General features: G+C 41.6%; 1 protein-coding gene across 1 annotated transcript in view; it reads right to left on the bottom strand.

The window, feature by feature from the left end:
* The window catches only part of CPO (carboxypeptidase O), a 132,204-nt gene extending 131,058 nt beyond the window's left edge, over window positions 1-1,146 (bottom strand). The window contains exon 1 of the mRNA XM_072121056.1: window positions 1,108-1,146. The gene's annotated coding sequence lies outside the window, so the exon portion shown is untranslated. The remainder of the gene's footprint in view (window positions 1-1,107) is intronic.
* Window positions 1,147-14,984: the final 13,838 nt, after the last annotated feature.

The following is a 14,984-nucleotide window of genomic DNA, read 5'->3' as shown; positions in this document are numbered from 1 at the left end:
AGGCTTATTAATGAAGAAAAGGCATTTTTAATATATTAAAACTTTTGTTTATATTCACCGGTATTTACGATTATGCAAATTATGTTGAAACTGTGAATTGTTAAAGTGGCAGTTGTGATTGATGCCACTATCATACATTTGGCACTATGGTGCATAAGCAATTTTGTAAAGGGTTAATGCTAGGTATGGCTGTATAGGATTCAGAAAAGAAAAGTTGGGTATAAATACAGTAAATAAAAATCTAAGTTAAGAGTAAAATAACAGTGCACATGTATAAAATATGTACTGAAGTAAAGAAAGCATGAAACTCCTGGCCCCTGTGGCAAAATGTGTATCATGGTCTTAGGAAGTCCACTGGTTTCATATAAATCGCAGGTGGCACAGCATGGCTGTAGTGTCAACCTTTGCAACAAAGCAGGCGGAGCCTCTGAAATGTTGCAAAGATTGCCGATGCCTCAGTGAACAAGCCCTGCTTCAGCACGGAATGCCAAAATGGTTTGAGGAAAGTACTGACAGACTGATATGCAGTAAGAATGAGTTTATCTCTTTGTGCATTCTTAAAAGTGGTAGAATACTTGTAAACTTCTTTTAACAAGAAAAGACTACATACAATATGGTTCAGTGGTATACAATGTTGCAAAAATGTATACCATGGAAAGAGTAAGATGTATATACATAATCCCCCACATTTATTAAAGCACTTGCGCCAATTTTCTGTCTGACCTCGCACTGAAAAGAACTTAGTGCTTAGTCAGAGTAATATTTTTACTGACAAGCACCACAATTCTGTCTGTGCCACAATTCTGTAGCATCCACAAAGTGCACCAAAAATTGGTGCACACTTCCAGAACAGTGCAGGGGGTGCCAAATTAATAAATACTGTGCACCAGTATTGATGAATCTGGAGCACTTCGCACACTCCACAGGCAGACTATACAAATTTTGATAACTGTGGTCCAATGCGTGAATTAGTGAATATGAACACCAACTGGTCATGTAACAATACTTTACATGGACACAAAGCTTTTCTATAACAATATGCAGTACATTATACTGGTTAAACATCACTTTTTGAAACTCAGGAAAGTCTACTATCTCACTTCTTACCTTACTGTCTGCTTGTCTTGAAATGTGATGCCAACTCGATTAAGATTTTTTCAGTCAGATTTGGGTGTGGACCTCTTTAATAATAAGATGCATAACACCTTGTCATAACTTGAATCTGAACACTGATATACATACAAAAGATTTAAGTTAAAGAGTTGTCTTAAATGTTAAAATCAATTAAGAATGGGTCAAATGGGTTTTCAACCTCGATTAAGTAAACTGTGACTTTGTAAACATGAATACTGAGCTCCTATTGGTTGCTATGATCAACAAGAAAAGTCTCACTGTTAGATAGTTTTGATAAGTTAGGTCAACATTGTGTTCTTTTTCCTTTTCAGGTGATAAAAAGGGTTAAAAGTTCACTAATGGTGTTGATCGTACTGAATTTTGCAGATTCGGTTCCCCGACTATGAATGTCATTAGTCTGGGTTCGTCTCAATCTCCAGCAGTTAAAGGGGTTATCTGGGTTTAAAAATTTTTTTATGGCCGGGCTGGGGAGGGCTATTTAAACATAATAAACATGTACTTACCTCCTCCGGTGCTGCCGATGTCCCGCGCCGCGGCCCGTCTTCTCCGTGCGCTGGTTTCATTACACCGGCGCACAGGGAGCTTCCAGCCGGCCGGATGCTCCCATGCGCACCATCTCCCAGCGCTTACAACGCTGAGAGATAGGGACGGATGGGAGGAGCCGTCCACAACGCGGACCGGAAGCTCCCTGTGCGCGGCTTTCGTGCCCCTGTTTGTTTACAGGGGCACAGATCGAAGTGACCGCGGCGCAGGACATCGGCGGCGCCGGAGGAGGTAAGTCCATGTTTATTATGTTTAACTATCCCTCCCCAGCCCGGCCATAAAAAGATTTTTAAACCCGGATAACCCCTTTAATGCCTGCGGTCAGTGCTTCTAGCACCAATCACAGGTGTAACTTGTTGTGGTCGCGGATGGTTAACTGTACACAGACCCTAACAGGGTTTTTACATTAGGTTTCAGCCAAATTTGGCCATTCCACTCATCACTATTCATGGCAAAAAATGACATGTGATTTTTTTTAGGAATAAAGTTGTGGCTGTCAGTGGCAGACACAGATAGTAGAGGGATCCTGTAAAGGAACTGTCAATGGGCCCCTAGTTCTACATTATCTTATCCTTATGTCTGTTTAACAAAGTATTAAAAATCATCAGCTATAAAATATATTTGCTCCGCTGTTTGATTTCTAATCAACACTTACCTGTAACATCACTATTGTGCATGGACAAGTGTCACAATGTTACAAGAAGAAAGCAGTCTTGTTTTTTACAGGTCCTATACAATTTAATTTGGTAGTAGATATGAGACAATTGTAAATGGTCATTTTCCATGAGTAAACAATGAACCACTTACTAATTATTTCAGATAATTCTGATGTACGATAATGGATTCTGTGTCTACTCTATCAGATAATCTAAAGCAACATCTGACAATATCTAAGTATTGGTTGTACAATTATGTGGCATTTGCGTTCAGGTGTTCCTCTGCGAACATCCAAAAATCTCATGACTACAGGCAGTTTTCCTTTACCACATGCTTCTATGCCCACCACTATCACAGTAAGAAATGCTGAATACTAATGTTGTATAAACTAATATAGTACACAGAACCCTGTAAATGTCAGCTGGAGCTTTAAAGGAGACAGCCCTCAAGTTGTGATCTATGGTAATGATGTAAAAGTTAGGTACCAGCAGTAAATTTTTAGATATCTTTACAATCTGTCTGGCTCCTGGGACTTAAGCAGGCCTGTTACTGTGTGCTGTTTATTGCATTATTGGAAGCAATATTAAAAAGTCATTTATAGCACAGTTGAGAGAAGACCAATAGGAGATTACCCTATATATGGCTAATCCCTCATTATACAATAAAATGCTATGAGATGGGAGATGGATAAAAGACACATAAGCAATGGAAGCAATAGTTGACCTGAAGATATGACTATCAGTTTTATTATGAAACATTTATTTTGAATATGAATCTCTATCCAAAGATAGTACAGTTTATAATAATGTTTTTTTTTCTGGAAGAATAGACATGACTAGAGATGAGCGAGCACTAAAATGCTCGGGTACTCGTTATTCGAGACGAACTTTTCCCGATGCTCAAGTGCTCGTCTCGAATAACGAGCCCCATTGAAGTCAATGGGAGACTCGAGCATTTTTCAAGGGGACCAAGGCTCTGCACAGGGAAGCTTGGCCAAATACCTGGAAACCTCAGAAAAGGATGGAAACACCACGGAAATGGACAGGAAACAGCAGGGGCAGCATGCATGGATGCCTCTGAAGCTGCTTAAACGCACCATTATGCCAAAATTATGGGCAACAGCATGGCCATGACAGAGTGACAGAATGAAGCTAGATAGCATCTAAAACATCCAATAATTGACCCTGACACTATAGGGGACGGCATGCAGAGGCAGCGGCAGCAGCGGCAGGCTAGAGAGTGGCATGGCGATATACCCTAAATGGACTCAGGCTTCAAACCAATGGGTGGCAGAGAGGAACCAAAGGAGGTGAGCAAGAAGCGCTAAAATTATTTCCTCTGTGAACAAAAGGTTGACGGTATATTTAGTCGATAACACCGCATGGTGTCGACATAGTGACCAAGTTCCATAACGTATCTGGTGAAACACCCGAAAAATGAGCCTGACACAGCTCGTTTGATAAGGGGACGACATTTGGAGGCAGCCATGGAGAGGACTTCCATGATTAAGAGCGACAGTATGGGGCATCCATATTGCGCTTCTATGATTGCAACTGCCTGACACAGCTCGTTTGATAAGGGGACCATGTATGGAGGCAGTGAACTAGTAGTAGATTAAAGGTGCTGCAGTTAAAACTATGTTAGTTGGATCTTGGGATGGAGCTGGCGCTCCGCTGCCAGGCGAGCTTTCGCCAATCCAAGCCCCTGTCTCTAGGCTACTCCCCAAACAGCACTTCTAAGAACCTTTTGTATAAGATCAAGTGTAGTAGGGTTCTTATAAGTTTGGGATATGGCTGGTGAGGGGAATGTAAACAGATGCGCAAGATGCGCTGAAATAATATCGGTAAATTATAAAAGTTTGCCAGTATATTTTGTGGATTACACAGCAGGGTGGCGACAAAGTTAACAAGTTTGATGTGGAATGCCCTGTAATAGCTCTTGGGCGGTGTGCCTTTTATCGCCTAGGCTCAGCAGTTTGAGCACCGCCTGCTGTCGCTTAGCGATGGCACTGCTGCTGTGCCTAGAGCTAGCGACTGATGGCGCCATGCCCACGGATGGTAGTTCGGAGGAGGAGGTGGAGGAGGGGTGGGAGGAGGAGGAGGCATAGTAGGCCTGAAAGACCTGGACCGAGGTAGGCCCCGCAATCCTCGGCGTCGGCAGTATATGACCAGCCGCAGGGTCAGACTCGGTCCCAGCCTCCACCAAGTTAACCCAATGTGCCGTCAGCGATATATAGTGGCCCTGCCCGGCAGCACTCGTCCACGTGTCCGTGGTCAGGTGGACCTTGTCAGAAACGGCGTTGGTCAGGGCACGGATGATGTTGTCTGACACGTGCTGGTGCAGGGCTGGGACGGCACATCGGGAAAAGTAGTGGCGGCTGGGGACCGAATACCGAGGGGCGGCCGCCGACATGAGGTTGCGAAAAGGCCTCGGTCTCTACTAGCCTATAGGGCAGCATCTCCAGGCTAAGCAATCTGGAGATGTGGACATTAAGGGCTTGGGCGTGCGGGTGGGTTGCACTATATTTCCTTTTCCGCTCCAGCGTCTGGAGTAGGGAGAGCTGAACGCTGGTGGATGCTGTGGAGGATCGTGGAGGCGACGATGGGGTTTTTGTGCCAGGGTCCTGGGCAGGGGGCTGACTATCAGCTGACACAGGGGAAGGAGCAGTGGTGTGCACGGCCGGAGGTGAACGGGCTTGGTGCCACTGAGTGGGGTGTTTAGCATTCATATGCCTGCGCATACTGGTGGTAGTTAAGCTAGTAGTGGTGGAACCCCTGCTGATCCTGGTTTGGCAAAGGTTGCACACCACAGTCCGTCGGTCATCCGTTGTTTCCTTAAAGAACCTCCAGACATCTGAAAATCTAGCCCTCGCCGCGGGAGCCCTCGCCACGGGAGCTTCACTACGTGACACATTTGGCGCTGATGTACCAGCTCTGGCCCTGCCTCTCCGTCTGGCCCCACCACTGCCTCTTCCAACCTGTTCTGGTCGAGGACTCTCCTCCGTCTCAGAAGCACTGTGTTCACCCGGCCTCTCAACCCAGCTTGGGTCTGTCACCTCATCATCCTCCGATCCCTCAGTCTGCTCCCCCCTCGGACTTCCTGCCCTGACAACAACTTCACCACTGTCTGACAACCGTGTCTCCTCATCGTCGGACACCTCTTTACACACTTCCTCCACTACGTCAAGAAGGTCATCATCACTCACAGACTGCGACTGGTGGAAAACCTGGGCATCGGAAAATTGCTCAGCAGCAACCGGACAAGTGGTTTGTGACTGTGGGAAGGGTCCAGAAAACAGTTCCTCAGAGTATGCCGGTTCAAATGCCAAATTTTCCTGGGAGGGGGCAGACTGGGGGGGAGGAGGCTGAGGTGCAGGAGCTGGAGGAGTGCCGATTTCGGTGACATGGGTGGACTGCGTGGAAGACTGACTGGTGGACAAATTGCTCGAAGCATTGTCGGCAATCCACGACATCACCTGTTCGCACTGTTCTGGCCTCAACAGTGCTCTACCACGAGTCCCAGTAACTTCAGACATGAACCTAGGGAGTGTAGCTCTGCGGCGTTCCCCTGCTCCCTCATTAGCAGGTGGTGTCTCACCCCGCCCAGGACCACGGCCTCTGACCCCTGCAGTAGTTGGACGCCCACGTCCCCGCCCTCGTCCTCTACCCCTAGCCCTCGGGTTAAACATTTTGAAAATGAAAGTTATAACTTTAATTTTTTTTTAACTTTTTTTTTGCGTTTTTTTTTTTTGTGTGTTTTTTAGTTTTTAAAACCAAACGATGCTATCCTATTGCTATGGCTATTTTCTAGCCAACTATGAAAGCACACTGCTATGCCAGATGAGATGACGCTGAGTTATGAAAAAATAAGCGCTAAACACAGCGGTCGCAAGTCTCCCTGCAAATTCCTCACAATATGGTAGTAGATGCACTACAGCAAGGCCAACCACCAGCAGATCAACCAGAAATAAAATATATAACGCTATTGTAGGCCTAAGTAAGCCGTTTGGATTCTCCTATGGCTATTTACTAGCCAAGTATGAAAGCACACTGCTATGCCGGATGAGATGACGCTGAGTTATGAAAAAATAAACGTAAAATAAAAAGTAAATGGCAAACTGTGCCTAATTGAAATTCAATCCTTAATAAATTGTCCCACTCCGGTCTTTGCGATGGATATGTGCGTCACTAAGCGCTAAACACAACGGTCGCAAGTCTCCCTGCAAATTCCTCACAATATGGTAGTAGATGCACTACAGCAAGGCCAGCCACCAGCAGATCAACCAGAAATAAAATATATAACGCTATTGTAGGCCTAAGTAAGCCGTTTGGATTCTCCTATGGCTATTTTCTAGCCAAGTATGAAAGCACACTGCTATGCCAGATGAGATGACGCTGAGTTATGAAAAAATAAACGTAAAATAAAAAGAAACTGGCAGACTGTGCCTAATTGAAATCAAACCCCTAATAAATTGTCCCACTTTGGTGTTTGAGGAGGATATGTGTGTCACTAAGAGCTAAACACAACGGTAGCAAGTCCCCCTGCAAATTCCTCACAATATGGTACTAGCTGCAAATAAAAAAAAAAATGTATAACGTTATTGTAGCCCTGTTGGGTTTTTGTTGAATCACTCCTGCCTAACACTATTCTAATAGAACAGCCTAACACTTTCCCTGACCAGCAGCAGCTCTCTCCCTAGCAGCATCCAGACACAGAATGATCCGAGCAGCGCAGGCAGGGGCTAGTCTATTCCAGGGTCACCTGATCTGGCCAGCCAACCACTGCTATCGACGTGTAAGGGTACCACGTCATGCTGGGTGGAGTGCAGAGTCTCCTGGCTTGTGATTGGCTCTGTTTCTGGCCGCCAAAAAGCAAAACGGCGGGAGATGCCATTTTCTCGAGTGGGCGAAGTATTCATCCGAGCAACGAGCAGTTTCGAGTACGCTAATGCTCGAACGAGCATCAAGCTTGGACGAGTATGTTAGCTCATCTCTAGACATGACCCTTGGGCCTCAGTCATCAAATCTTTTATTTAAAACATATTATTTTCAGCCCATAGTGACCAATTTCTGCAAAGTTTAAGGAATGAAAGCTGAACTCATATAGTTTTGAAAATTATGCACAATGTCTTCAATTCTGTATAAATGTTCAGGAGGGAATGTAAAACTAAAACTCCTTCTTTGGAACTGCTCATATAAATATTCCAGGTAACTTCATTTAAATTTCTATAATTACTATTAAAAAAACAAAAATTATAATAATGACCTAGGTAACAACTTTCACTTTTCCATTATATTCAGATCTGTAGTAAGGCCATCACAATGGTATCATGGTAGAAAACGATGTCTCATCCAGCAAAAAATGATGCCTTTCATAGCTCCATACACTGCAGTATCAAAAAGCTATTGGTGTCAAAATATGGCAAAACAATTAATTTTTTTCCATACAAAAGGTTTTAATTTTATTAAAAAAATCAACAAACCTAAATAAATTTGATATCCCCATGATTGTACAGACCCAAAGAATAAAGGGGAGGTCTCATTTGGAGCGAACACAAAAAAAAGCAGAAACCACAAGAAAATGCCGCAATATGTTTTCTGTCAATTTCACAGCATATGGATTTTTTTTTCCGCTTCCCAGTATAAGGCATGAACATTAAATACTGTCACTAGGAATAAAATGTGTAACCGAGAAAACAAGCCCTTATACAGCTCTGTACACGAAAAAAATAAAAAGTTATGGATTTTTAAAGGATGGGAGCAAAAAATGGAATTGCAAAAACTAAAAAGTGCTATGACAGGAAGGGACTAAAAATTGATTTTAGAAACATGAATATAAGAAGATTTCCACAGTCAGGATGCCTTGATCCCTGGCTCATCATGCTGGATTTTGATGGTAGATTTCCTTTAATATTAAAATCATAAAAGAATTGGTAGACAGTGTAGCATATAAGATGTAATAATACATCTATGGTGTATGATATAGTTCTTGTTTCTTTAATACTAGTCCCGGACCATAATAGCTAAACACACATCTTAGGTCTGGAGTCCAGGCTTATAACTAAACAATCTATCTACATGAGCAGCACTGCCGGTTATTTTCAATACCCCACTTGATCATATGTCTCCTCCTTGTTGTCTGCTATCTTTACCTCCGTAAATTAATCCATTTATCTTTTTTCATTCAATAGCTCTCCCTGTTTCCTAAACTTTTCTTGTTACATCTTAGTTGCTTTTTACACACAGCAATGAAACAGCAGGCAACACCACTGAAGCAACCCATGTGGCTCTATAAGCCTGTATGTTCCCTGGCAATCCAGTGGGCAGTTTATCCTGCAGCATGTTGTGCCATTGATCTAGTATGCCAAGGACAGGTGGGTTAAACAGTGGGATATCATAAGTGTATATTGTCTGCAGCTCAATGCATTGGAATTATATTGTAATGTGTAAAATGCTGTTATTTCACCTTTATCAATAATATTTTTTATTTTTTCCAAGGTTACCCCTTGTTACTTATTTCATCCTCAGCATATGTCACTTTTAAAAGGGGTGACATGTATGGGCCATGTATGCTACGGCAGTCCAGTATAACTTACTATATTATAGGCTTTGCCCAGTGTTCACTTTGAAATTATTCTATACATGATTCACAATAAACTATTAATTTTTAACTAAGTATCGCCTGACTAGACTATTAGAAAAATGTAACAGGTGGGCTGGGGAGGACTGTTAAAAAATTAAACCTTTACTCCACTGTCTTGCAATGCAGTCCTTCGGAGTTCTGCTACTGAAACTTCTAGCGACCAGGCACATCTACCCGTCCCCGTGTGCCAGCAATGTATCAGGCACTGGGACTGGAGGCGGGTGGGTGTGTCACGACCCTGGAGTGGAGCTTCCATGTCCCTGTAAATGAACACAGGCTGGCTATCTTGTTGCAAGGAGTTGCAATCACTGAATCACTGAAAACAAGTTTGCATTACATATAGCTACAGTTTAGAAGGAAGCAGGAAACCGTATAAAGAGAGCAGCAACTAGGGAAACTGTCCCTAACTCTAAGGCTAAGCTAGTTCCTGCCTGCGGGTCATGGTCAGCCTACCTGGGCTAGCTCCGGACCCAACAACTTCTCTCTCAGAGCACCAAGACCTTTCCAGATAGTAGGGAAAAAGACTACAAAATAGTAGGGTCTGGTGTACAAAATTGGGCTACCCTAAACTTGGAAACAAGCAATCCCTGCATGCCCACAAACACACAACCGAGCAGGTAGAAGGGCAATAAAGGAGACAGGAATCTAGCAAATACTGAATGACAAAACCAGCATTAAATGGAGCCAAACTACTCCTGATAATACAAATGAACACACATGAGACTTAAAAACACCAGCAGATAATGCAGAAACACAAATAACAAAAAAAAGGGGAAATCCAACTATATAGCACAGTGGTAGAGAACTGACTATAAAGGCCACAAGATTCCGATTCCAATCCTTACAAATATATACTATCTACCTCCACTTGAGGTCGGACAGTAATATGTAAAAAGCAAAATGGAAGTTTAAGCCAAAAGAAAAAGAAGAAGGACAGAGTACAAAAAGAGTAACTGAGTGTAGGGGTAATGGACTGTGATTGAATAGGGTTTTATGTATTTTTTATGATGCATGATGAAGCATATATAAATCCTACAAATGTAGATAACATAGAATGGTTCCTGGAACTTCTTCGATTGTAAAGCATATTCACCTACACTTCATCTTAATATAATAATGGCACAAAACCTTATGACAAATATCTAATAGTTTGGCCATTTACCACTGCAGAATAGAGCATTATATTGTATACACTGTAATTTTTGGGCTGCTTCTGTAAAGTACCAAAGTCATACATAGGAAAACTTTGTGTAGTTGTGCAAGTTCATAATAAGGGTACATCATTATACAGAATCAGAACTATAGACAACCATATTCCTCCCACTATAAAAGTGGACATAACCTTCCTGAATACAAGCTACTGTATGTACCAGCTGAAGAGATTTTTAGTCAACTTCCAGTCCCAGCAAGCGGTGAAACAGAACTTCAGACTGCAATTTACCACTTTCTTCAAATAACATATATTACAATGTTTCAAACATTATCATTTATTACAGATAATCTAGAAGGATTACTGTCAATATCAAACTTCTATTAGATAGCTGCATACTGTATAATGTGTCTCCAGGTATAGTGTACAATCTGAAATACAGCATCAGGTAAATGGGTAGCTACACTGCAGATCTCTGTTTTGTATGTTGGCATCTTGGCTGTCTACATATCAATACCTGTATTATGTAACACATCAGCAGGCAGCAGTGAAAAGGTTACTTGTATCTTCTTATGAAGGATCCATATTGGTATTCACTGTAGTCCTACTGTTACCATGGAACCAGAAGCTGCAATAAAAGCAAAAAGGAAATGCATGCAGTCTTATATCACACGCACCTCTTCTATGAGAAGACCAAAGATAATGCAGACATGTGATGTAATGATTTAACCATTCATGTTGTAGAAGGAAAAATAACATACTAACATATTAGATTGGAATAAAACATATTAAAATAGGCAAAATATGTCCTTGGGGGAGTAAATCTGGGAGAGTCCCTTGTTGAGAAGGACCTGGGGGTACTAATAGATCATAAATTGAATAACAGCATGCAATGTCAATCAGCTGCCTCTAAAGCTAGTAGGATCATTTCATGTATCAAAAGTGGAATGGACTCTCGTGATAGGGATGTAATATTACCACTATACAAGGCACTGGTTCGGCCACACCTGGAATATGCTGTCCAGTTCTGGGCACCGGTCCATAAAAAGGATGCCCTGGAGCTGGAGAGGGTTCAACGTGGAGCCACAAAACTGATAAGGGGTATGGAGGGTCTTAGTTATGAGGAAAGATTAAAACAACTAGATTTATTTAGTCTGGATAATAGACGACTACGAGGGGACATGATTAATTTATATAAATATATGATTGGTCCATACAAAAAATATGGTGGTAAGTTGTTCCAGATTAAATCAAATCAAAAGGCGAGGGGGCACTGTCTCCGTTTGGAGAAACCAAGGTTTAATCACCGGAGGTGACAGGGCTTTTTTACTATGAGAACTGTCAATCTGTGGAATAGCCTGCCTCAGGCGCTGGTCTCAGCAGGGACAGCGGAGAGCTTCAAGAAGGGTCTAGATGCCTTTTTACACCTAAATAACATTGATTGTTATGCTATATAGGATTGTTTCCCCTAAATCCCTTCCTCATCCAATCCCTACCCTTCCTCGGTTGAACTTGATGGACAAGTGTCTTTTTTCAACCGTATAAACTATGAAACTATGAAAATAATAAGGTGTATGCATAAACTAAACTCCATTATTATTTCTCCATCATCTTTTGTTTAAAACAATAGCAGATAGCCCAACTCAGTAAGTATTAGTCAATATTCAGTTTAGTGGATCAGTGCAAATGTTCAACTATAACCTCCTATCAAAGTGGCGATACAACTACATAGTTTATTAGCACCTGTATACCAGGAGCTTGTAGGCATTGATTAAAGCCTCTCCACAGATAAACAACTAATACCTATAAACACAAAGAGAACAATCATTTTAAACCGACTAGGGAAGGGGGGGGGGGCAGCATTTATCAGGGCTTATTTGTCTGAAATAGAAATTCCTATGCTTTTCTAGATAAGAGTTTGTCGTCAGGTTGATTCAATAGTCAATTTCACAAGTTTTAGACAAGGTATAGTGTGGACATGTACCTGCATTGATAACAGAGGTATCAGAGATGCTGAGACTTTGGTAGATATTCCTTCCCTTGTGGGGAGTGTGTATACCACTCAAATATCATATCACCTGGAGGTCTGTCCCATGGTTGTTGTCTAGCCTCCCCAGTGCTAATCAATAGAAATGGAACCAATACTTATACCAAATCCAATGGTTCATCAGGTATGCCATACATATTTATCAGGTATTTATTAGGTATGCCGTACATATTTATCAGGTATTTATCAGGTATGCCATACATATTTAGGTAAATGTAAACAAAAATGATGCAATCAACTATATGCAAGGTTCCAACAGTTGCACTATAATCTATGAATGCCACAAAACTCCCTGATCTTCATTCAAGCTAAAAGCTAAACCATTGCTAAGGGCTCATTCGCATTACCATTGTTAGTCTGGGAAACATAGTTCGTAGATTTGTATGGTTATAAGAAAGCTGTAGCAGCACAATTTTCTATGATGCTGTAAGTTCCAACATCACCAGGGAACCAATGTTTTATGCTAGAATAAAGCTCCGATAATGTCATAAATTTAAAGCATCACAGATAACTACTTAACTGTCTAGTTTGGGAAATATAGCTGATAAACATACTGGTGAAGATTCATAATGCCTTCCTTGCCAGTTTTTGGCAGGAAAGACAAATGTTATCTCTCCCTCCCAGAGAGTTTTCTGGCTTCTATGGCCTCCACGGTACTTTTGGAGTGTTGGGTGGGGAGCGGGCGGTCGAAGGACGGGCGGAGGTGTTAATTTCAAGCCAGATTCATTATAGTCTCTGATGGAAAACCGTCGGAGACTATGGCAAAAAACTCTGGCAGTTCATAACTACAGGTCCGAAGTGGTGGAATTTGCGACAGAATTTACAGAGAGGCTGGAGTCTCTTAGTGGATAAGTGCTCTGGACCGCCAGCGGGTGGAACTTTCAAAACACCAGTCTTATTGCATACAACCCTCTCCCACAATGTGTTTCCAAGTTAAAATACAGTCATGTGATTAAGCCAAAAAATATTATGTATTTTGTAGTTAGAAATTATAGTTGAATCTGATCCCCAGAATTTATGTTTTTACATTATTCTTGCCTTTACTTTAAAATGCATAAGTATATACAGAATTGTACATGGACCACTAAAGCCTGATCTGGCAGCACATCTGTACTAACAACAAATTATAACAGATGCTACCAAAATATAAATCAATTTAAAAGAGCTGAGATCATTTCCTAGAAGCAAGTTATGGGTGTACTGGGGAGAAGAAGGTGAGAAGGGTTAATAACACTACTTATTCTAGATGATCTCTCTTGAAAGGGTTATAAGCTTGCACAGCCATTGTAAAATAACAGAGCAGTTTAATGTGCTTGTAACCCACTAACCGTTCCCTTTTCCTTAATTGAGTTCATCCTGACATTGTAGAGGCAATATTACTTAGATGTCAATATTTGCTCTTCCCCTTTATATTGTTATGATGAGCAGATCTTTTGGGATTAGTGCTGTGGGGTTGGAGCACTTTTGGAATGATTGATTATGGAAATCATCCTGCCAACCTGACCTCCGCCTGATTGCTCACAGCGAGATTAAGCCCCGCACTTCAGCTCCGATATTGAGATACATAGGAATCTGGCAGGACCGGACTTGTAGATTAAATTTTTGAGGCATGACTGTTTAACTTCAGACGTGTAAAGTCAAGGTAATATGCCAGTTAAATGCATTTCAAGATCATAATGTCGCTTTAATTTTACAAGGTAAAATAATAAAAGGAAGTACATGATAATACTGTGTTCAATAATACATTTGACATGGAAGAAAGACTATCACTCATACTCATCTGCAGATAAAATACAATAATATTATACTAAATCAGTGTCGCCAAGAAATATGATGTTATGACTATTTGCAAATTAGTTTCCACCTTTGTATAGTTTTTAAAATGTGCTGGTTGAGACTTTGGCACTGCCAATCTTAGGTCTCATGTAAATGGCTGATTGTAATTTGGTCTATAACAGTGGTGGCAAACCTATGTCACTGGTGCCAGAGGTGGCACTCAGAGCCCTTTCTGTGGGCACCCAGGCCTTCATGCCAACAGAGAGTTTGCCAAACAGGACTCAAAGCTTCCTCCTGTGGTCCAAGACAGCCCAGGACGTGCCATGCTCAGTGCCATTTTAAAGCAATATCCTTGGCTGCCAGGACTACAGGTGGAGCAAGAAGGTTTGGATAGATTTGGGTTATCGTTGGAGCTCCTGCTCTGGGCCCCCTGATTCTTTCTCTTTAGGGGACCCAGGAGGGAAGCTACAATCCAAATTTCTCCATCATCTTTCTATTATATTGGTGAACTCAGGACACCAATACGATAGAAACCTGTGATACAGCAGGATCAATAAGTTACTGCTTAAACTTTCATGTTGGCACTTTATGACATGTAACTGGGTATTGGTTGTACTTTGTGCACTGTGTCTCCAAAAGATTCGCCGTCACTGGTCTATAATAAAGTTGTGGGCATCAAGGACTTTGCTGCCACCTTAAAGCGCACCTGTTATCTTTAACCCCAATGTCTGTTTTAGTAAATGCTCATAGCTTTCATGAAAACTTACATTGTAAAGTCTCCTTTATTAGACTGTTGCAAGGAAACTTTTCTTTATTTTTTTTTGCAACAATATATAACTAAATTGAGAAGCGGCTTTTAGCAGAAGGAAGGGATTCTCAGCACAGGCTTTGACCAGGGGAATGGTAAAACCTAGTTGTAAATTAACTCAGAGGTTTTCAGAAAGAATATAAGAGAACTGGAATTGTTATTTCAGGGAAAATGTAAGTTGTACTAAAATACAGATAATTAAAATAGACATAATTTTCAATATATAG

This window comes from Engystomops pustulosus, chromosome 8, assembly GCF_040894005.1.
Source record: "Engystomops pustulosus chromosome 8, aEngPut4.maternal, whole genome shotgun sequence".
Lineage (NCBI taxonomy): Eukaryota > Metazoa > Chordata > Amphibia > Anura > Leptodactylidae > Engystomops > Engystomops pustulosus.
This window is presented reverse-complemented; position numbering and strand designations above follow the sequence as displayed.